General features: G+C 37.9%; 1 protein-coding gene across 6 annotated transcripts in view; it reads left to right on the top strand.

Annotated features, from left to right (window-relative positions):
- The window catches only part of CTBP1 (C-terminal binding protein 1), a 223,700-nt gene that overhangs the window by 131,151 nt on the left and 69,129 nt on the right, over positions 1-23,420 (top strand). The gene's annotated exons all lie outside the window — the stretch shown is intronic.

Below are 23,420 nucleotides of genomic sequence, written 5' to 3'. Positions count from 1 at the left end.
AAGGCTGATACATTAACCCACTGGTCTGCAAGGGTATGACACTTGGTGAAAAATGTTCTGTATCCTTCTCCTCCAAACAGTGTGGCAGAGAGCAAGATAAAATGGACTGGAAACAAATGCTAATGTCAGCTGAGCCTTTTTAGCAGAAAGTATATTTTTTATGGCAGGAGGCTCACAAAGAAGCAGTTGTGGGTTTTTTTGGTGGTTGCATGAGATTTTCTGAAGAAATCTTGGAGGTCTAAACCATCAGTTATCCCAACGTGTCTTAGTTACTCTGGCTTATGTTTCAGAAAAATTTGTCAGTTTAAAGTAACAGATGTCTGAAGAACGGTTCATTGATTGCAAAGTTTTTCAAAGGCCATTCTGTTTGCCTTCCAGCATTTCCCCAAACCCATGTATTTAATTTTTTAAAATAAATGCTCTCTATAAAGTGAACTTTCTCTTCCTAGGGTGTGGTGCCTTCGTCCCCTGGCACTGGGGGCTGCTCTTTAGCACTGGGTCTTTATACTGGATGTGCTTGGCTGTGGGAAACTGGCATTATTTTCACTAGCCATGACCATTGTGTATTTGGACTTTCCTTTTATCTCCCATCCAGTACCTCAGGGCAAGTGTGTGCATCCTTCAGTTGGTTCTTAGGGGAGATGGATATGACTTCAGACACATAAGAACTTCTGAAACTGTGCATAATCCTCTTTTCATATGTAAATATTGTTAGTGACTTCAGAAAGATGGTTCTTCATTCATCAAAGTGTATTTTTTTCAGAATTTCCTGCTCCGTATTCTGTATTTTCTATGTGATGCTTTCCTTTTTATTACATGTAGATGATAACTCTGCTGGTGTTGGATATTTGAGATACTTGGCAAGTCATCACACACATTGCTGTTTACAAGTCACCTCTGTGATAACTTGGGGAAAAAAAAAGGGAGTAGAAAATGAGTTCTGGTGGAGCTGTCCTCTTTTTCAGATCTTGTCATGGTTGTAAAACCTCAGTGTTTCTTCCTCCTTCCCAGTAAAGGAAGTTTTTCCACCCTTATTTTAGGGTATAGTGCTTCACAACAGGCTTGGTTGTGGGTTTTTTTTTTAAATCTACTGTTCCTTCTTTAATACTTGATGACCATTGCTCTTTTGAGAATCTCTTTTGGATCTCTTGGTGGAAAAACTCAATTCCATATTTTTTCCATATTGCATTGTCTCTTCTCTACATGTAGCTTCATGGATACATTTTGAAGCTGGCTCACAAATTGTAGTTGTTAAGGACCACATTTAATTAGTAAAATAAGTTTTGTTTTGGTTTTTTTCCCTGGAACAATGCCTGTAACTGTATAGATGAATCTGCTGTATAGTAACATTTGGCATCTCTGATTTCTGAGGGAAGGGAAGTGATAGATGTATCCCTTCAAGCTCTGAATCAAACACACAGCAATGAAAGGTCCTTTTATGTTGGCACTCACAAAAGGATCTTCCAGGTAATAAAGTTTCACAATATGTAAAAAAAGAGCTGATGCTTGCATTGTTCTTTGAGGGATGTGTGTATCATGAAAGATGTGACTTCTTTTGGGCTGGGACTTTTCAAAGCTTATTGGTATATCACTCATATATCTGGAATCTCGAAAGAAACAGCAATTTAGATCTTAATCTTGGTTCAATTCTTTACTTAGAGAACACCCAGAAAGGCAGGTTTGTGCAGGAGAAGAGTATTTTCCTTGCTTGGATTATTTTTCTAATATCATGTCAAGGCCACAGACAGAACTCTTGGAGTTGATAGAAATGAGATATTATTCTCTTTTCCCAGTTCTTTTCTGCCCTTCCTTAGACCCCTTCGGTGTCCTCTCCCAAGAAGAAACTAAGTAGTTTTTTTAGCCTCAGAAATGGGCAAGAAGTGCTTTTGAAGGATGTTAAATCCTTTATGGGCTGCCCAGGGGAAATAACAGTTGGTACCCAATTTCTTCAGGATAAAACTCAAGATCAGGTGGCATTATAAGACATGGCTTTTTTTAGGAAGCTCAGGACATGCAGGTAGTTCTTGATTTTCTGGATGATGACTTTCTTTTATCTGTCTGCTTTGCCAGTAGGGAACAGTTTGTATCTCCTGAAGGACAGCACCTCTAAGTGCAAGTATCTGATATTTTCACTGTCAATAACACAGGGCTAAGCAGAGATGTTAGCCCAGATCCTGAGAGATACTGCAGTGACTTGAAAAATAAAATAATTCCAATTTGTTTGGTGTAGGTAAGTACTGACTAAGGTTTTGAGCTGGTTAGCATTGCTGGAAATGTTGATCTAAGGCTTGGAAAGGACTGTGCTTAAAAGTGGAACTGCTTTGTGGTGCCCGTTTAGAATAGAATTTATAATTAAATAATTGAATAATTAAACATTGTATGCAAATGAAAGTTTTAGGAGTGATAAAAACCTCCAATTTCATGGTATGAGGAGGACTGACAAGGCGAGTCAGAAATAAATGTATTTTTTTCCTTACTTGCAGAAAATTTGCTTTTCAAACATCAGATGCTTGGACAACTTCCAGAGTCAGGATGGGGACTAGATGGACCAATTTTCAACTGATTGATCTTCTGATTCCGTTTTTACTGAGTCTTCAAAATTTTAATAATTTGCTATCTGCAGGCGTCAGGGTATTTCTCAGGGACTGGAATTCTGCCTAACTTACGCCAAGTCTAAAAAATGATTCTTAAAGCATTTAAATTTAAAAAATGATAATTCATCTGAATATGAGCTGAGAAAGTAGACAATAGCATATTGCAGGCAATGAGGTCACAGCTGTGCTGTGAGGGATCGATCCCCTATAGCCAAGGAGAAGAAATAGAAATTCTCTCCTTAAGGGTTGAACAGAAGTAGTGGGGGTAATGATTTCAGAAATTGGAGTCTGAAGCATTTGGATTTTTTTTATGCTTAGATGTATAGCATTCACCCATATGGATATGATTAATCCAGTCATTTTAATGGGGCTATTCATAAATTGGGGTTGTTCAGCCTGGAGAATGCTCTGGGGAGACCTTTTAGTGGCCTTCCAGTACTTGAAGGGGCTACAGGAAAGCTGGGGAGGGACTTTTTACAAGGACATGCAGAGATAGGACAGGGGGAAATGGCTTTAAGATGGAAGAGGAAAGATTTAGATTAGACATTAGGGAGAAATTCTTTAATGTGAGGGTGGTGAGGCACAGGTTGCCCAAGGAATCTGTGGCTTCCCCATCCCTGGATGTGTTCCAGGAGAGGTTGGATGGGGTTTGGACCAACCTGAGCTGGTGGGAGGTGTCCCTGCCCATGGCAGGGGGTTGGAACTAAATGATCTTTAAGGTGCCTTCCAACCCAAACCATTCTAGGATTCTATGATAAGTATTTGTGTGTCTGGAGATGTGTAAATCACTAGGTTAGATATTTACAGGTAAGATGGAAGGAGTTGGTATTGCCAATGCAATTTTTATTTTTGTCAGACAGCATTACTAAAAGTATCTAATGCAGCCAGGCTGAAGAAGCCAAACATTTGCATGTGCTTTTTTCCCCCCTTGATTGTATCACTAGCAGATGATAAATAGCATGTTTTTCATAACTGTGCTGAGATACAGAGGAAATGCTGCTCTGTAGCTCTGCTACTAAAATGAGTTTGTCCTTCCTTCATCTTCTTAAATTGTCAGTTTTGTGTTTGGAGAGAGGAGGAAGAGAAGGTGGAAGATAAAGTAGAAGTGGCTAAGGTTGACTTAAAGAAAATTCATCCTTTTTTTATAAAAGTATACTTTTCTAATAAAAATAGAAAAAAATATTTTAAAACTATAAATTCCTATAGAGATTTAAAAGCAATTGGGTTTATTTTTGTTTAGGTTTTTTTTAATTAAATAACCAAATATGCTACATATAACATTTTCACTGCTAAAGTTACTTCTACAGATTTTGTATCTCTCTGACATTTAAATAATGTTTACTTGGTATGTAAATAGTGATTTTGAGTTAGCTCTGTAGAGAAATACATAGATAAAAATTTTCTTCCAGTTCTAATATGTCTGAAACTCTTATCCCCCCCCCCAGAAAATCTTATGTTTGAGTGGTCAGTTTGTTTCCTAAATTTAAGATTGTAGCTATTTATTTATCGTTATTTTAAAGCTAAATGCAATAGGAAATTGCCATTTTAAAACATATTTTTGTCACAAAAATACTAAACATTGGTAAGCGAGTACCTCGTTTCCACTTTCCAAAGCTTAAGAAGAATAGACAGCATATATTTATATGGTTAAAATGAATACTTTGTCATCTTGGTGTCAAATTCTTACAGTGGTGTTGGTGTAGAGCTGAAGATCTCATAAATCCATTTTATGATCTGCAGGACTGTTCTCTGCCCAGTTTGATAAGGAAGAATCCTTAGGGACATCATGGTGCTGTGCCAGCACCTGTTTTGATGGTCTCTGTTGTTCTGGTTCGGTCACATTGGGTTTATATCCTCCAGATCTATTTCCAGGGTCAAATTTTTAAGAGGGGCTTTTACACAAGAGGTAATCAAATGCATTGGGAGTATTGAGGTGAGGTATAAATACCAAAATGATGAAGTCTGCAGAGTTTTTGTGGGCTGAAGCTTTGTGCTGTCAGCTAAACGAGGTGCCTGGTAATGTGTGAGCTGAGGCTGAGCATCTGCACCAGGTACCAACCCACACTGGTCAGATCCTGGGTCCAAAATCCCCAGGGAGTTACCAGGTTGGAACAAATTGATCTGGTACAACCACCCCAAACACCCATGTGGACGGGCACCATGGCCACTGCTGAGCTCATTCCATCTGCAACTCTCTGCTCAAACAGATTTTGCCTCAAAACACCCTTTTCTCTCTTTTTTCTGTGAGTAAGCATCAACCCAGAGGCTACAAAGAGACCAGGGCTGAGAGTTACCCCTGGTTGCCCATCCAGTAGATCCACACGTTCAGTACTCACACGTGCAGTAAAAAGAAAAAGACCATTTATGTGCATGCAGAAAGATCCATTTACTTTACCCTTCTAATATTTTATTGAATTTAAATTAAAACAGATCCTCTGCAATTTGAACTTTTAACGGACTCGTTATTGTCATTCTGCTGTAATTGCTCTTTAATGTCATTTGAATAACAATCGGAAAGGGGAAAACAAAATTTATGTGCAATTAAACAGCTGCAGCTGCACCAAACACAAGTGTGTGAAAGTTTCCAAATAGGAACTTTAATTTGGCAGTGATTTTGGCAAAATCATTGTCTTTTTAGTACAGCTCAACATCTGTGTGTAGTTTGAAAGTTTTGTTACCTCTTCGATAATTAGCTGCCTAGCTTTCATTGTGTTTTAATGTGGTAAAAGACCCCAGAATAAAATATTCCAGCTTTAAAAATAGCAAACTGGGTTGTACTCTTGTTAAATTTATGTGCATTTCCACAGTTAGCCATTGCTAAGGGGTATGAAAATATCTGTGTTCCTTGTAAAGGAGCATTTCAAGGAGTAGTGTACCAGAAAATGCTTGGGGGGGTGGGGGGGGAGAGGACAAGAGAGCAATAAACACACCTCCTTTCCACACTTGGCCAGGAAAAAATGTGTTAGAATTTGAATTGTCATCGAATCCCAGTGTAGTGTAGGAAGGCACAGTTTTAGTTGGAAAAAATTCTGTATGATTCTCTAGAGATGGATTAATTTTGTTTAAAGAAGGCAGGCTGCAGTGATTTTGGGTGGATGGCTTTGTGAGTCCCGTGGGTACAACAGCCCCTCTTGAAAGCATTGATTTCTAAAATATGAACTTTGATATTTAATCTGCCATTTTCATAGAGACTCTTTACAAGTCTCAGTCAATACATGGCTGAGCAGAGCTGTTGTTCCATCAAATCCTTCCATAGCAGGAGCAGGAGGGGCAATTTAATGACTCCAATGGGAGACCATTGTAAACCTGATCTAATAAATGAGTTCCACAGCAAGCTGTGAACATCCAGACCTTGCTGCCTTGGGAGGTCATGGAGGTAGAATGTATCTGCCAGGTAGACTGAAAAATGGACAGAGCAAGCTCTTGGATGTCTGATCCATGGGTGCTATGAGCAGTAGGGGTGGATGTATCCTCCCACACCCCCAAATGCAGCATCTTTGTGTGGTGGGAATCAGGGCAGTGGATGACAGAAAGCTGCAGTTTCAGCATGCATCTGAGTTCTACTGCCCTCACAAATCTGGTCCTTCCTGTGCTTTACCAAAGGAATGTATTTCAGTGTTGTCTGTATGCAAATTTTACAATACTTGGTACCACTGATGTGAGCTTTCTAATATCTTGGATATGTCTAACCTGAGAGGCCACTCCTGGAGTTCTCCACTTAACCTTAATCAAAACATCTCAGTACTTCAGTCTCTAAAACATCTTCTTTTCAACAGCTTTGACATTAATAGCTTTGCTCTAAGAACACCTGGGACATTAAAACTGGGTTTTTAAACTTTTAACATCCAGCATTAATCCATCTTGGAGGGGGACAACCTTGCTCTGTCATCCTGTTGGCTCTGTGGGTGCAGAATAAGGAGGCAAAGAGCTACATCAAGAGATGGGCTCAGGTCTGGAGGTAAAAATGAATAAAATCTTCAGTCAGGGTTAAAAAAAACACCTTCAACCATATTTACATCTAACTGTTGTGAAGCTCTTTGAATACTTTGTAAATCAAAGAAGCAGCTATCTGCATAGACATCTCTGGGCAGACATTCTTATTTCTCTTTGGGTATTTGCTGTGGTCTAGCCAGAAAATGTTGGAAGAGAATTGTCTTCATCTGTTTTTATATTCATATTACTGCCAGGTGAAGAGATTGTTGTCTTGTGCTGTGGTTATTTTCCTGTTTTAAGCCTAAGAGTAGAAAATTATTAAAGTTGGCCTTTCAGGCTATATGATTTTTATCTGCCTACAGTCCTGCTTGAGTAAATTGTTTTAAGCTCAATTAATTTCACCATTATTTAGCCTCTTGTTCACATGTGTGATAATAAAAAGAAAAAAAAAACCCCTCATAGTGAGAGGCTTGTAAGAGGTGAATAATTCAACTTTTAAAAATCAGTTGTAACTTGATTTCTTGGCCTCATATGTGCTCCATCTGTGCAATTAAAGCACCTCCCAGTCTGTCCTCCTGATTCCCAGATAATGTTTAAACTTTTTATTTCTGGCCTAACGATACATATTTCTAGAACTAATCACTTCTTACCAGCCCCAGTTAATTTCTCCTGACTTTAATATTAACATCTTGCTTACAAAGTTCTCTGCTTGAAGAAATCTTTGTGACTTTGGGTTGTAAATGAAGTTAACTGGTGCTGTGTTTTCTCCTTCTGATTTTGAAGTACTGGGCTAACAGGAGAGCTCAGCTTTCTCCTTTTCTACCTCAAAGAGTAGAATTAGATCTGTGGTGGGGTTTGAGGTAGAGGAAGATGCATCTTGGTGTTGACGTGGAGCTCTTGACCATTCTGGCACAATTTGGGTGAAATCTTTGGGTATTGGGTAGTCTCCCCACCCTCAACTCTTGCTTTGGAGGTTCCTGAGCACCAAGTTATTGCATATTTGGGAAAGTATTACCACATGGATACTCTTCTTCAAGCTGTTCTGAGGCTTTTGTGTTTGGCTGTGGCCAAAGGCAGCAAGCAGAACTGTTTGGGTCTGTGGTCTGACCTAGAGCAGTTCTCAGGGTTCTCATCACAGGAGGTGGTCAGACTGCTGTAGGAAAGGAGGATTCCCAGGATCTGAGGAACAAAAGTGACAAAAGCAGGGCAAGAAGCACAAGTGGAAAAATATCTTGAAGTACTATCGTGCTGTTGGGTTTTTAACAAATCATTTATCTTAGATGTTTTTCATAGCTTTAATTTCTGTACTTAATTGCTGGATAATTAATGTTTAATTTAAATATATTTATTTATATTTTGCTACACACTCTGTTAATACTCACAGAAACACAGTTCCTCAAAAATATGTAGTGAGTTCCTTTTCAACATATTTTACTATTCCTCAGGTTGAAATGTACAGTTATATATGTATGTGACAGAGCAATTTTGTGTCTCAGTCACAGAACAGAGATAGTTTTATGATGGATTTATTGTGTAGTTTGAGTCATTTTGGACTAGAGTCCCATAGATTATTTGATGTATTTTTAATTTAAAAATATGTCTCAGATTAAATAGGAGAAGCTATTCTATATTAATACATTTTTCAAGTATTACACTACTGTTAAATCATATTCTTTCTCACACACATATTATATAGACACTGTAATATCAAAAATGAAAAACAGCTTACAGGCTTGAGGAGTAAAAATTGCCAGCATTTATCTGGATGTGACAGAGAGAAAAATTAATTGAAGGCAAGGAAAAAAGTGACGGATATGGTAATATTTTTATCATACCCAATGTCAGTAGATTTTCTTGGTTTGGAGCTAGAAGTGTAATGTTCTGATTTTCTCTTCAGCTAGAGGAAAGACTGATTTACTTAGGCCTTATAAATGCTGCTCCTCAGAGAGATTATCACTTCCCATCAGCTGAAGTGTGCTCTCATAAATTACAAAAGGCAAAACAGGAGGTTTAGGCTTCTAACATGCAGCACCACTTTGCTTTCTAGTTTTGCTGCTAAGCAGACAGTAGCCCTGACATGCTTCAAATCTGATTTTCATGGAGTTTCTGCATAAAAGATGCTTCCTAAGTCTTTAATGTACGTCTTTATATGCTGCCTTTATCAATTTTTTTATTTGCTTTGGTCAGGCTGCAGATAAATTTGTGTCTAATAAAGATTTTTCCTCCTCCTTTTCTTATTGGTTGACGTAGATTATATTTTAGCAAGTTAATTTTGTGTTCTTTGCCTTTCCAGATAAGCACAGGTCAAGGATACTTCTACTGAGAGAACCAGAGAGTGCAGGGCATTCAGTTGAACAAGCTGGAAGGAGAAGTCTGAATTTCTGGGATAATTTTCAGCTGTGCAGTCGTGTTTCTGACGTGTGTTTTTACTCAGATCATTTGGAAGCCAACTCAGCTGGGTTCTTGTGCCAATGTTCTTCCCATCCTCCCCTTCTCAGGCTGGTGTTAGGAACAGTGGTGCCATAACCAGTTGTTTTCTCTCTTGAGCCCTCTGCAGAGGTCCAAGTCCTCTTTGTTGGGATCAGTCAGATTTCTTGTGCATATGACTGAGCTCAAAGGAGTTGCTGCCTTTCATGAGAGGGCTAACTAGCACTGACTACCCACTCAGAAAAAAAATTGCCTAAAATTATCTGAACAAGAAGGGCTCCATTTTTCTCTTGGCCTGGTGTGGTTAACAGTGGAATTGCCTCTGTTGATTATTGCAGGAGTGGTGCTGTGGATGATTAAAGGGTTAAGGATAAGAAATGCACAATAAATATTGCCATGGTTTGGTCCTTGGTTTTTGCACAATATCCTCAAGGGCTGAGGTGATGAAAGAGAAGGAATTCTGTGCTCAAGTAGGTGCTCAGGATGTCAGTTTGTAGATAATAATTTGAGGAGATGAATTCCAAACCAGGCTGGTGTAGGAAGCTGAGTGGCTTTATATGGTTGGTTTGGGCAGTGGTGGATTTGGTGACGTCAACTGAGTCACTTCAACTGCCTGTGTCTTTTTTTCCCTTTTCTTATCTTCTTCATCTCTAACAAGAGACATTTGCTCATTCTGAGTTCACGCCATGGGGCTATGATTTCATCTGGCACATTTAGATGTTACTAGAATAGGGATAATAATAGGTTGTTTGGAAAAAATTTTAAGATACCCCATTTCTCAGCTGGTTGATTTTCCGTCAATAAACGCAGGTTTCCAACTGAATTTTGGCTTCTGCTGCAGTCTGAGTGCCTTCTGCTCTCTGCTGCAGCTTCATTTCTCTTAAATGTAGAATTTGTACATATATGTACATGATCCAAAAACCTGCATGTGCACATTTTTATTGGATGAGCTTTGGCTCAGAAGTGGAATGGCACCGTCATGGTGTGCACGTGGGATGTAAGCTATTTAATGAAACTAAAAAGTTATGCAGCTCAGTGGTAGCCTCCTCCCCTTAGCTGGGACTTCAGCTGCACTCTGTAGGTTACAAGTACTTTTTTTCTTTATTAGTAAGGTAGTGGTTGAGTCTTGCAGGCATTCACTGCAAGAAATTCTTGAAGTAATTGAATTTTGTCATTATTAAATATAGTACTCACTCTTTCTAGTACTGTTCAAAATATTTAACAAAAAGGAAAGGGGTTTTTTTAGTAGTTTTTGGCATTTTACATTCTCGGTGAAAAGTAAGTTTTAATTGTATCTTAATATTAATTTGAAAGCAGAACTCAGGTGACTTCTAAAATATTTTGAGATTAGTTTGATATTAGTTTGAGATTAACCACCTACTAATATTATGTCACTGTAAGCATAATGGACTGACACTGGAACTCAAGAATAATGTTAGAAATTAAATGTACTTGCAAACACAATCGATTTATTTGTGTACACTTGTAGCAGTTTTAACATAAACATTTGCCATTTTTCATATTACATAAATAGAATAGTACCTGCTTTTAAGGGAAATTATTCTTATCAGGAAATCTAAAATAAAATAGGAGAACTGTGGAGTAGGAGCAATAGTTTATTTTTTTACTGTAATTTTCCCCATAATGAAATAATCTGTGAGTACCAGGACGTTTATCTCATTTGTCAGGATGTCCAAGTTGTTTGTCATCACCCACCTGAAAAAAGCCAGCCTGTCTGCTGCATTCTGTTAACTACTTGGTCAGAAAAAACCCTTCTTGTTACAGACAGATGGTAATGAGATAGTGGGAATTAAATAAGTAAAACAAAACCCTTATTTATAAGTAGATGTTGTGGTTTGTTCCAGAGGTCAGCTGCTTTCTTGCAGTTGCTGACTCAGTAAAAAAAAAATTAAGTGGATTTTTGCTTATTGCACTTGCGTCAGTTAATACGTAGAATGCAATTTTTTTTTTTTTCCAAAAGAAAGGACAATTCCAGTGGCTCTGTCATTATTAAAAAGAAAAAAATAAAACCATCCATTTTCACCTTTTGATGGCTGAAATATTTTATTTTCATAAATGCTGTCTAGTTCATCTGTTTGGTAGTATGGTTGGGGCAGCCCATCTGAGAAGCAGTTGTTGAGATGCTGGCAAGGAATGACAAGTTCTGGTTTTTGTTCCTTGCTCTTGCAGATGCAAGAAGAGAAAATTTATGGTAAAACATTTTGTGCCTGTGGAACTTCTGATTCTTTTACATCTGGCAATTCGCTGTTTATTTTCTAATTTCTCATGAATATTTTAAAATAGTTCATTTTTTTTTCACTTTCTGTTGGTAGAATTCCCATCTGTTTCTAGTTTAAATTTTTTTTTGACCTTCATGCATCTTTTTTTATGTAATAGGACAGATTTCCTCTCTGATGCCCTCAGTCTTACTTTTCTTGAAATACTTTTTATTATAATTTCTTGAACATTTGTAATGATGCATTGATGGACCAATTAGGCCATGAGAACAAACAAATTCCAACAGTAGGAGTAGCATTAAAGATGTAATTAGGTGAAACAGAGACATTTGGTACCTTTGAGTACGATCTGTAAAGAGGAATTATCTTGAATTCTTATTTCTTTCTAAGAAATATTTCTATGTAGTTAGGAGAATACTTAATACCCCACGTTTGCCACTGAGCTCTACCATTTGCATGTTGCTCAGTCTTACTCTGTCTGTTACTCTGCTTGGATGTTTCAGATGAGAATAATATTCTAGCACCTACCAGCCTCTTGGGTTCCCCAGCCTGGGAAAAAACATCCTGGCCAGAAGAGATTCAGGGTTTGAATGTTTTAGATATGTATTTAAATATTTCATTGTATTGTTTGACAGCTTAATTGCATTCTTATTTTCCACTTAGGTTTTGTGTTGCAGTGCTGCAGCAGCACCATGGATCTCCAGAAGCTAGAAAGAAATGTGTTGATAGAGCAGTTGAACTGTATTTTTAAAATGTCATAGTACTAATACCCAGTAAGATTTCAGAAGGGAGAAATGTAATATTTGTTTTGCAAACACCATTTTTTTCCTTTTGTATGTGTTGTCAGTTGAGCTTCTTGATTTTCCCTTGGTTAAGTTAAGATTCAAGTTGTGATTACTCAGGCACATTGCCTCTTGCAAAAGTCTGTAGTAAATAATTTAGGAAAATAATTGCTTTCCTGCATTTTACTAGAGGATGAATTAGTAAGATTGACTGTATTTTAATCATCATATTTGTGCTTTCAGTTATTAGAAAAATTTAGTTATATGGCTACAAAGGTTAGCAATTAAAACCTAATGCTAGAGTGATAAACCCCTATTTAAACATCCTTGAGATGGCCTGGCTGCTCCCACTGAATTTGTGTTTTGGTACCCAAACACCAAGTTTGGTTTTTTGACATGTCACACACAAATATATGCACATATATATATATATATATATTTCTTGCAGCCTGGTTCACTTCCTCTGCTGTATGGAGTTAGGTACTGAATCTGTCCTGTGGTATCTCATCTAGCTCAGTATTTCATTTTCAATTTGAGAGTATTTCAATTTCATTTGGCCATCACTGCTCTACATTTATTTAATTTCTGAAGCAGGAGCACTTTTTATTTTGCTCTGTACTTCAATTACAAATCTTTCAGGGGTCCTCTCCTTTCCCCCATGCCTTCCACAGTATTCAACACAAGGATTTATTGGGCTGGTATTTAGGAGTTCTATAAAGTCTGTTACTGTATGAGAAGAGTGGGGCACTATATAAATTATTGTTACACACCTTCTGTGTAGATCACTCTCTCTTTTTTTCTCAGGAAAAAACCTCCTTGTTTGAAAGAAGACAGAAAATTCAAGTAAATTTGATGACCTAAGGGTATATTTTTTTCATACCAGTCTGTGTTGACATGAAATCTGCTCATCTTCTTTGTAACCTTCAGTGCCAAAATATTTGGGCTGTAAAAGTGAAGGCAGGAATGATGAAAATCCTCTTGTCAAATACATCCCTTAAATACAAGAATGGAAATATGTGTTGTTATTTTCCAGGAGATGAATAATCTTTCATTATGTGGGCTTACACATGGTTGTACAAACCCATCGTGGAGCAGCTCTTGGGGACCTTCAGCTTCACAAAATGTGAAAAAAGTTATAATTTTATTTAACCCCAACAAACTCATTACTGAAACAAAAATCAGTTTGTCATCGGGTTATTCTCGATGGAGTTTTAAATTACCTTTCATTTATAGGAGCATTTAGCAGACTGAACCATATTTAAATAACATGGTTTCTACTTAGAATGTTCAGAAATTAGGTTATTATTTATTATAAAACCCCACTGCATTTTTCTTTCAGTGGTGATAAATGCAAGAAAGAAAAAGTTGTTTCCATCATCAAATTCTCAAGAACAATTACTTAGCTGTGCTAGTGCAATTACTGCTAAAATGTCATATATAAAAATGGACCTATAATCACATTTACAAAAACTTAACAAAGGATGGTATTTCTGTGGCTGTCAGAAGATAAGACTCTTAAGAAATATTGCTTAATCTGGGTAGTTGGTGTTTGGCTTTTTTTTAATTAATTGCTGAAATTGCATTTTTGCATCTAGAAAACAAAAATGTATGTTTCTTTCTGAATAGTCACCTCACTGGTTATATTGTGTAGCATGGATAAGAATTTAAGAAGAGGCCTAGGCAGCAGTTAAATTGAATTTTAGGAGCCACACTCTTCTAAAGAGCCATAATTTTGCTCCCAGTAGGCTTTTAAATGCTGCTCACATGCTGCCATCCAGGTCCCATTGTACATGTCAGTGCTCTCAAGTTAGGTTTTTAAAAAAGAAAAAAAACCCTCAGACTTTTTTTTGAATGAAACGTGGAAGCAAATCATTAGATGAAAATCTTCAGGAAATGAGATGTGTGAATCTGTGGAGTTGTTACTTGGCCTCCAGTAATCTTGGAGGTATGAGGGCATGGTATGGGGTGAAGGAGGGATTCAGAAACACTGCCCTGGCACACAGGGATGGAGTGAGGGAAGTCAGAGCTCAAGTTGAGACTTTAAAGCCAAGAAAAAGTTTCTGCTGCTGCTTTGGTAGTTTGAGGCCATCACTCAAACTGTGTGTTTGAGTGTCCCCATTAAGTGTGTTAATGGGGACATGAAGCAGAAGGAGGTGACTGGGAAGAGTCAGCAGGGATAAATCCTGCCTGTCCAAGGAGCTTCACTTCAGTGAAAACCTGACAGGATGAGGGGAGAGTGGTGGATGTAATTTCTCTCAGGTTTAAGAAGGCTGCCAGCACTCTTTGCCCACAGTATTGCTCAAGTTGGAGATTGTGGTGGGATATTTGTGGTCTGGTTGGGCAACCAGAAGTGTTGAATGATGGTTCCCTGGCTGAATGATGGGAATGAGAGGTCATGTTTGGGGTAGTGTGCTCTACCTGGAGGTGACAGCAAGCAGAGGACTGCAGGGATCTGTAGCTTGAGAAGATTCAGCTCATTCAGCAGCAGTAGATGAAGGCTTTGGGGATGCTGGAGTTGAAGTGCAGCTTTTGGCTGTAACCAGTATCTTCAGATTTGAAAACCTGTATGCAGTGTGAGTTTAGCTGTGTAATATGGCATCACTGGGAAGAGGTGAGCATTGGCTCTGCTCAAGGAGAGTCAGGAGTGTAGGCAAAGCAAATGAAGTTGTTTTCCCCCCAGTAAACAATTAACACACCTTGTGGAAGCTCTTTCGACAGTCAGGGAGTTTGCTAGCTGCATCAGAAGGACATGGAGCTGTTGAAGCAAGTCCAGAGGAGGCCACAAAGAGGATCAGAGGAGTGGAGCACCTCTGCTATGAAGACAGGTTTAGAGAGAGTTGGGGTATTCAGCTAAAGAAGGTCCCAGGGACATCTTATAGTGACTCCATTACCTCAAGGGGCTACAGGAAAGCTGGGGAGGGACTTCTGACAAGGGAATGCAGTGGTAGGGTATGTTTTTAAGCTGAAAGAAGGTAGATTTAGATTGGATCTTAGACATAAATGATTTCCTGTGAGAGTGGTGAGACACTGGCACAGGCTGCCCAGAGAAACTGTGGCTGCCCCATCCCTGGAAGTGTTCCAGGCCAGGTTGGATGGGGCTTGGAGCAAACTGGGCTGGTGGGAGGTGTCCCTGCCCATAGCAGGAGGGTCAGAACTGGATGATTTTTAAAGTCCTTTCCAACCCAACCTGTTCTGTGTTTCTCTGAATACCAGCCAGTCCTCATGTAAAACACCAAATACAATCCAAGTATCAGGTTCTGCATAGCTCTTGTGAAAAGAAGGCACAAGTCCATCCAACTTCACTGCCCTCACCTGATGATGGGCAGGCAGTAAGTCCTGCTGGTCTGTCAGCTGCAGGAGCAACAAGCTCTGTAGCTCAGAGGATTTTCCTGCAAGGCTTTACTCCACCAAAAAATTCATCCTCTTCTGCTTTCTAGGACTTCTATACTGGATACTGACAGCTGCCAGCTCCTCAGCCTACAAATACCTGTTTATAGCTGATATTTGGGTTTCCTATCATTTTGTCTATAGCTGATTTGTAATGGGAGATGTTAGCTAAGAGAGTGTGTGTGTTAAAAGATTGTTCTTATTTTCCATATTATTCTAAAAATCAGAATGAGCTACAGAGATAGTTGATTTTAAGGCAGGCAATATCCAGGACAGTGTACAGTACTGATTTAAACATTCATTTTATGATAGCATATGTTATTCTTTCAGCTGGAGCAAGCATGTTAATAAAATAGGGATTTATTTTTCTGAAAGTCTTTCAAAATTTTAATACAGCTGTGAGCTGAAGTTTGTTTTGGCATACTGAACTGTACTGTCCTCTACAGTTATTAAATGTTTAATTGAATCCTGCTAGTCTTTCAGTTTAACCACCTGAAAACTGCTGTCTGAGTAGCAGCAATCGGTTTCATGTTCAGAAATGTTTTAGAGCTCTGAGAAGCAGAAATTAACTTTCACTAATTGTTAATTTGGGTAATAAATAGTTACAAATTTAACTTGAAACTTTGCTTTTAGCATGTTGGGTCTTGTATACTTGAATAGCAAACTTTGATTGATTTCAGTTATATCAAGGCTTGGTCCATAAAGAAAACACTTTTTTTTTTTTTTTTTTTTTTTTTTTTTCCCAGTAAACTGAAAAACAGAAAAATGATGTTTTCAAGCTAAATTGATTGTGGAAACAACCAACCAATATATAGTTCACACTTAGTTCTTGTACCATAATTACTGCAGAAGCGATTTGTGTATTTTGTGTCTCTCAATTCTCAGAAAAAAGATTTTTTTTTTTCTCCAAGAAGTGTTTTTTCCAGTTAATGATAGCACAGTAGGGGAGTGATAGGGAGTGAATTTTGTGGCAGGCTGGGGTCTAAGCAGGCTTCAGGGGATCTGTGGGTGTGTGGACCTGAGCCATGGGACCTCGGAGGCATCACCTGCAGCATGGGTTAAGTTGAGCACACACACGTTTTGCTGGATACAGCCAAAGTTAGAGATGAGAAGGGTGTTCAGGCAGATGGAGGCACTGACATATTAGTAATGAATAAGGTTGTGATTGGAGTACAGTTTGCTAAAAGCCAGGGAGCTGAGGTAGCCAGTGCTCAGGAAAGTTGTAGTGTCTTACACCTGCTGTGTTTAACTCTTCTAAACAACATAGGCAAAGTTGTCATTGAACAAAAAATGTGTATAAACCAGACTGGGGCTGATGGTATTTTCTTATTCTAACAACAGTAGCTTTTTCTGTGGTGGGAATGTTTCATCAACAGATGAATACAATTTTTATTCATCTTGATTTCTCCTCTCCATACTTCGTGTCTTCAGGTGATTAATTTATTACTGTTTTGGTGATCTTTCAAGAGTTTGCTGAATAGAATTCTATCATAATTGTTACAGTTTAGCTTCCTCATTGTTTTTTGTGTTAGAATGAAAGATTTTTTTCCTTAATCTGGAATCTACTTTACCAAGGACCACTCTTCTTAACTCTACTCTTCATGCGATAATAAAATGTGCAGCGTTAATAGAAGACACCAAAAAGTATGTAAAAACATGCACATGCTTCTCAGTGATTCTGCTCTGGGTGAGATTTCCAAAACAAAGTAGTTTTAGTAAAACAAATGTAATTTTCTGGGCCTGCAAATTTGTGTTATTTTGTTGCTAGCAGTAGGAACTTCAGCTAATTGGACACGGGGAGAGGAACCGGTGGGTGAGACAACGCCATGGGGGGAGTGCAGGCTGCAGGTTAGTTAAATCTGCTACCTACAGCTCATTTTATGATATGTCTTTGTAGGGCAGCACAATAAGCTTTACATACCTGCTTTGAAACCAGCATGATGAGGAATTGCTGACATGACTAAGATCCCTACCACGGATGAATGTCCTTGGTCTCATTAGATGTACTGAGAGTGACTCTTGAGTTGTAGTGAGGTGTCTGAATTTTTTATGAATTTGGCTTCACAGCACACAGGGGTGTTTAATAAGGGAATACTATACATATTTTAAAGCTGAGGAACATGGATTCATACAATGGGAGTGGTTTAGGATGAGAAGGATGACACAAGAGTGGTGACAGAGTCAGGAATTGATTGTACTTTCTTTGAATGTTGGCTGGTGCCTTACTCTTTCCAATTCCTCCCAGTTACGAGATGCCTCAGTTCCCTTCACAAAAGCACTTGCCAGCAGGATTCCTCTAGGCTCTATCTTGCACAACTTTTTTGCAAACTGAATGGAAAAGACTATGCCGTGTTATCAGTCAAGATGTCAGCAGCTTAAAAAACAAAATCTGATGGGCAACATCCAGCTTTACTTGTCAGATACAAGAACAATCTTGCAGTGCCTGACAGAGAAGGTGCTTAAGCAGCACCACCAGTCGAGGTGGCAGTAGCATTGCTACTTAAGAAGTACATATTGCCATGACATTATCTTTTAATGAGAACACTTGTGCCATCAACAATACCCTCTGTAGAGTCAGGAAGGGGCTACAGAAACTTCAGCTGAGAGCAGACCAGGCTTTGAGCAGGATTGACTTTGCACAGTGAACTTTTTATTCTTCGCGAGTCTCCAAATGTCTCAGTGCACTTGGGTGGACAAGTGCATCAGCCCCAAAGTTTTTTATTACTGACAGTAACAACATTTTGGCATTAACTTCATACAAGAAGTCCTTGAGTTCAGTGTTCCACATGATGTGGGGCATCCCACTGAAGTCCAGTTGAAATCTTTTCTAGTCTGTCCACAGTGCTCTGGGTGGGACCACCACGGGTTTTTTCCTGGAATTTAGGTGGTTTATGATAAGAAATCCCTCTTCATCACAGCTTCTCATTAGTGCTTCCTGTTAATGGGACAAATGTGTACCAGTAGGTGATGCTCCGTGAAAGACAGATCATCTGTTCTGTTCAGTCCCACAGGGAGCTGAGCAATAACCAATTGGTCATCTTCATGGTTTTGGAGCCCCAGAGCATAGGATAAGGGTGGAGTGTCCAGGTTATCTTGAACCCTTTGTGTCATGTACATACCTGATAGAGTTCAGCCCCAAGTTTTTTACTGGACTGTTTATCTTTCAGGAAGGCATTTGAAGTGTTCAGGAGATGAAGACATCACTGGAACCCTTGATAGTATAGTCAATAATATCCATTAAAAAAAAAAAACAAACGTAAATACAGATTTTTAATCATCTTCTAAGCTGCTCTTTCCTATTCTGTCTTCCTCTAAGATAAAGCAGTACTTTAGTGTCTGGTATTGCTCCCTACAAAGGTACTTAGTGCAATCAAGTTATTTCTCCATTTTTATTGGCAGTCTGAACAATCTGGATATATAGAGTTCTTCAAGGCATTTGTCTCCAGCACTAAGTTTTTCATTTTGCATCCTTTAAAACATACAAAACATGGATGCCAGAGCTGGCAGCAATAGTTGATAATTAATATTCTCAGTAATTCTTTCTGCAATGGCAAAAAAATAATTCTCTTTTTGAATTTAACTATTTCTTCAAAGAAAATTTTATCCCCTGTTGTCAAGGTGTGGTTCTTGGAACTCACACAGTTGCACATCAGTTTCAGGGCTCTCGTTCCCTATTCTATCAATATTCTTCTAGTCACAAGGATTTCTGTCTTGGTTTTATTAAAGCAAGTTTTGTTTTTGTGATCTTCATTTATTCATGATCCAAACTGACTGTGTGATTGTGCTGCTGCTATTATATTTAACAGACAGTTATTGTTTTTGTGATGTTCACAGCCATTTTGGCAGAGATTTTCTATCAGTGTCCACATCGCTGGTGAAGATGATGACAGATTCCCATTAGAAAGGTCTCTGTTTAGAGAGTTTGTTATTGACAAACATGTCCTAAGCTAACTGATTCTTAATCAATTTAATGTGTGTTTGGTTTTACCAGCTTTGTTCAACAAAAACTTTTTTAAGCAGAATGTCAGTGGCATCAACTTAGGCAATCTGCAAAGATGTATTGCATCTTCATGGTTGCCTTGGATGATTCTTTCAGATCTTTATGAATCCTGGTGATTAATGTAGTGTAATAATCACAATGATTATTTTATAGTGAAAATAATTTGCTGTTGGGTAGAAATAATCAATAATGTGTAAGTACACAATGTCTGGATTTTGTGAGTTTTTCGTTCTTGTTCTGCTGCTGTCTTGTTGGTCAGACCAAGAAGTTTGTAAATAAATTTCCATACCAGATCTGCCCAGTGGCACATGAATTTCTACAATTGTACTTTATTAATTAATCAAAACTATATTCTAGTACCTGCAAAGAGATTAAAAAAAAAAAAGTAATAAATATCCGGATAGCCTTCCAGTAGAGCAAATGGAAAATCTCTTTATTAGCATCTCTCTAGCTTCTTTGAATGGGAGTGTACATTCACAACTGCACAATATTAAAATTCTTTTTTCTAATGCATCTGTGTGGGTGTTCCCACTCTCTTTAGAGAAGGAGCTATTACATTTCTCACTGTAACTCTTATGTGTAGTAAGTGGAATAAGTGGAATATGTAGTACAACTTGTTTGGGTCTGAATTAATTATACTGTGATACCCTCACATTTTTGGTAGTCTGAGCTGCTGAAAATTCTGGTTTGCAATTACCTTGATTATTTAAATTCTTTGAATGTCCTTTTGAGAGTGGTACACCATTTTTCCAGCTAAAATTATTTCGTTGTTTCTTTCCTTTGTTAATGTAGGAGGGAAAAATCAATATAAAAGATAATATTTTAGCATTAGTTGGTCCAGCATTGCAGGCTAAGTAGTAAATGCTCTTAGCAATTGTTTCTGTTAGTGGAATTTTGAAAGCACTAAGAGAAATCTTGATCCATGGAGACAGTACAATAATTCACATTGACATATTTTCCCCATTTGCCACAGGGCAAGTGGAACTGTTAATGCTCCTGTACAAAACCTTTTTCTCCTTTTCTCTTCTTCTAAGAGTAGAATGGCAACAGTGGTGATCACAACAGTGGATTATATGTAAAAATTTAGGCTGCCCTCCTGCCATAAAAGGGAGTAAGATTCAGAAAAATTACTAGCAATGTATCTTTGCTTTTTTTTAAAATTATTACTATTTTTTGGTACCCCCTGTACAATGAGTATATGTAAGTATTTCTGTTGTGGGGGGTTTGTAGTGTTTTGGAGGTTTTGGAGGCTCTTTTTAGCAAGAAGACATCGCTGGGGTTAGGAAGGATGTAGCAGTGATTGTAAAATGAGCTCTTTGAATACTGCATGTACACATGAGCTGATTCTAACAAAAAAAATGTTATCTGAATCCATTCTCTTCCCTGCAACATACAGTCAGCACCCAACAGAGACAGCCGTTCCAGTCATGTATACACAAGGAATGTTTGTTATCCATCGGAGTATTTTGCCTGCAGCTTTGAGAGACCCAATTTTGTCTTTCCTTAAGCAGCAGAAATGATGTCAGCATCAGCATGGCACTTTTTTCCTTTGGTTGTTTCAAGAACTGAGAAATCGAGCCATTCGTTGATAAATAAAGATTTATGTAAAAAATTTATAAATTTAAGCAATTTTACCCACTCAATGCAGTAAAACTGCCTTTGAAAGAGATTTAAGCATGAGTTCCTGAAAAGCTGGTTTGTTAGATGATCAAGAAATAATAGACATTTGTCTGCTAATAATGCTAGAAATAATAAATGCACTGTGAGGAGCAGTAATGATAGATGACCAAATACATAGCATTTCAATGTGTATCATGTTGGTTTTATGTTACAAAAACCTGCATGTGCAGATTTAAAATTAAGTAGAACATATTTTTGAAAAATTTGGAGACATTTCTTTAATGTTCTTTACATCTCTCTTCTCTCACATGTTTCCCCCCCCCGCCCTTTTTTTTGGGTTTTTTTTTTGTTTAAGAGAGCCAAGAGACCAGGCTTAGGTCACAAGTGAGATGAGTTTGATGACCTCAGCCCACGGCCTCACAGACATCTGTCTCCATCTCAAAACATCCACAGATTTTAGCACAATTGGGAATCTTTTGTCAAGAAAGATCCAGGAATAGACTGAGAACACTTAACTCTGGATCTGATTGTAAAATGTCAAGGAACAAAAAAATCATTCCTTCCCTCTTAGTAGCTGGTGTTTAGTAGAAGTTCCAGTTGTGGTCTTTGAAAGGAAAAACATGCAAAATACTCCTATTGAACCAAGGTAGGGTGGGTTTTTTTTTTTCCCCTTACACTTGTTATTATCTACATGAATTATTGTTCATTACTCTCTTGTGATAGTTCTTTCTGATGTGGGTGTCTCTGTAATGTTAATCATGTAGGTGCAGCCTCTGGGAAAGACACCAACTTTAACCTTTCTGGGTCATGGGTCTCAGAAGCCACTTTAGTTAGAGATCAGCACAGTACAATGATACACAAAGTGGTCTCATTTGTTTCCAGGTCTTTCAGGAAAAGCTAATTAATTATTTATACATTATTGATATACATTTAGGTATTATTTCAGCTTGGTTGTCTTTACCCTCTGCTAGTTAATTTGAAGTAACTTCATCACCTGTGATATATCTTGCACTGTTCGTAAGGCATATCAAATCATTTTAATTAACAAATTAATTAACAATCTGTAAAAGCCTATACTGTATTCATTTTTTCAGATAGGTAAAGTAAAACGAATTAATAAAAGCTGGTTCTAATATCGATGATTATTCTGCTGGTCATAGGAATAAACAGGACCCAAATAAACCATAAGAATTTGAAGCAAGGAAAAAATAGTTTGAATGCCTGTATATACCCTAAGATATTCCCCAGAATTAGGTGATAAAAATGAAAACTTGGAAATCTTTTATTGCATCAGTGTTGCAGATTTTTAAGAGCTTTCTGTGTTTCTTGCAACCTCATAATTCAAATTGTACATCAGTTTAGTGAAAAATTGTAGTTCATTACACAAAAGTACTATTAAATACCCAACTTCATAAAAAAGGCAGCATATTTTAAGGGATGAGATCATTGTCTTGATGAAACAAATGGGAAAAAAAATCCTGAAAAGAGTAAAATAAACAACATGGTGCATTAACAGAAAGTGGTTCCCAAAGCTTACCTAATGTTCCAAATCCTTTTCCATTCAGGACTCTGTTCTAGGAAATTTCTGTTTTAAAACTATCATAACAAGTTCTTTTACTTATTTTAATGCCTTTTGATTATGGCTTATGACAAACTCTGTGGGCTGTCCCCAGTGTCACAGATGCTACAGGTGTACCAGCACAGCCACTTTGCCTGCCTGGCACAGCCAGGGAGCTGTCTTTAAAATTGCACCCACAGTGCTGTAGGGGGTCATGGTCACTGTGAGGTGATGGAGTTCCCAAAAGACACTTGGAGGAGCACAGTTTCACTGTGCTGTGGTACACAGGCAAGGAAACAGCTCAGTCAGATGCTGTTTTCCTGTGCAGAGTTGAACCATTCCAAAGACAACGTAATAGCAAATGTTTTCATGAGATGTGTTATCTCCACAGCACTTTATGTAATATGGCAAAGCCTTTGGAAAGGTTCTCCAAAAATTTTTATCCTATTATAAGACAGTGCTGCCTTAGTCTCTAAGTCAGGTATTTGGGAATAAATACAAAGCCAAGTAGCAGTAAATGTGTTGATACTGATTATCACCTATTTGAATAGAGTTTCTTCTGTAGGGAAATTGTAGGTAACAAGAATAGAAATAGTATGATCAGGCAGTATTCCTGCTGGGATAACTGCTTTTCTTCATTACAAATCAATACAAAATGAGTTTTTTCAATATACAGAAAGTTTCTGTTTTGCTGTGAAAGTTGGCATATAAACTGATGGCCCTTAGGATTTTAATTGTATCTGAAGCATCTTGCATAAGGATTTCTTGCATTTTACTTTTCAGCTACTGAATGCTAAGTCTTGAAAATGAGAAATAAAAGTTACACATGAGGCTTAATTTTGGTTTAGTAAAAGAAAAAGGGTGTGCCTCCCAATAACTGCC

This window comes from Heliangelus exortis, chromosome 10, assembly GCF_036169615.1.
Source record: "Heliangelus exortis chromosome 10, bHelExo1.hap1, whole genome shotgun sequence".
Taxonomy (NCBI): Eukaryota; Metazoa; Chordata; class Aves; order Apodiformes; family Trochilidae; genus Heliangelus; species Heliangelus exortis.
Note: the sequence above shows the minus strand (reverse complement) of the source record. Positions and strands in the feature narration are given on the sequence as shown.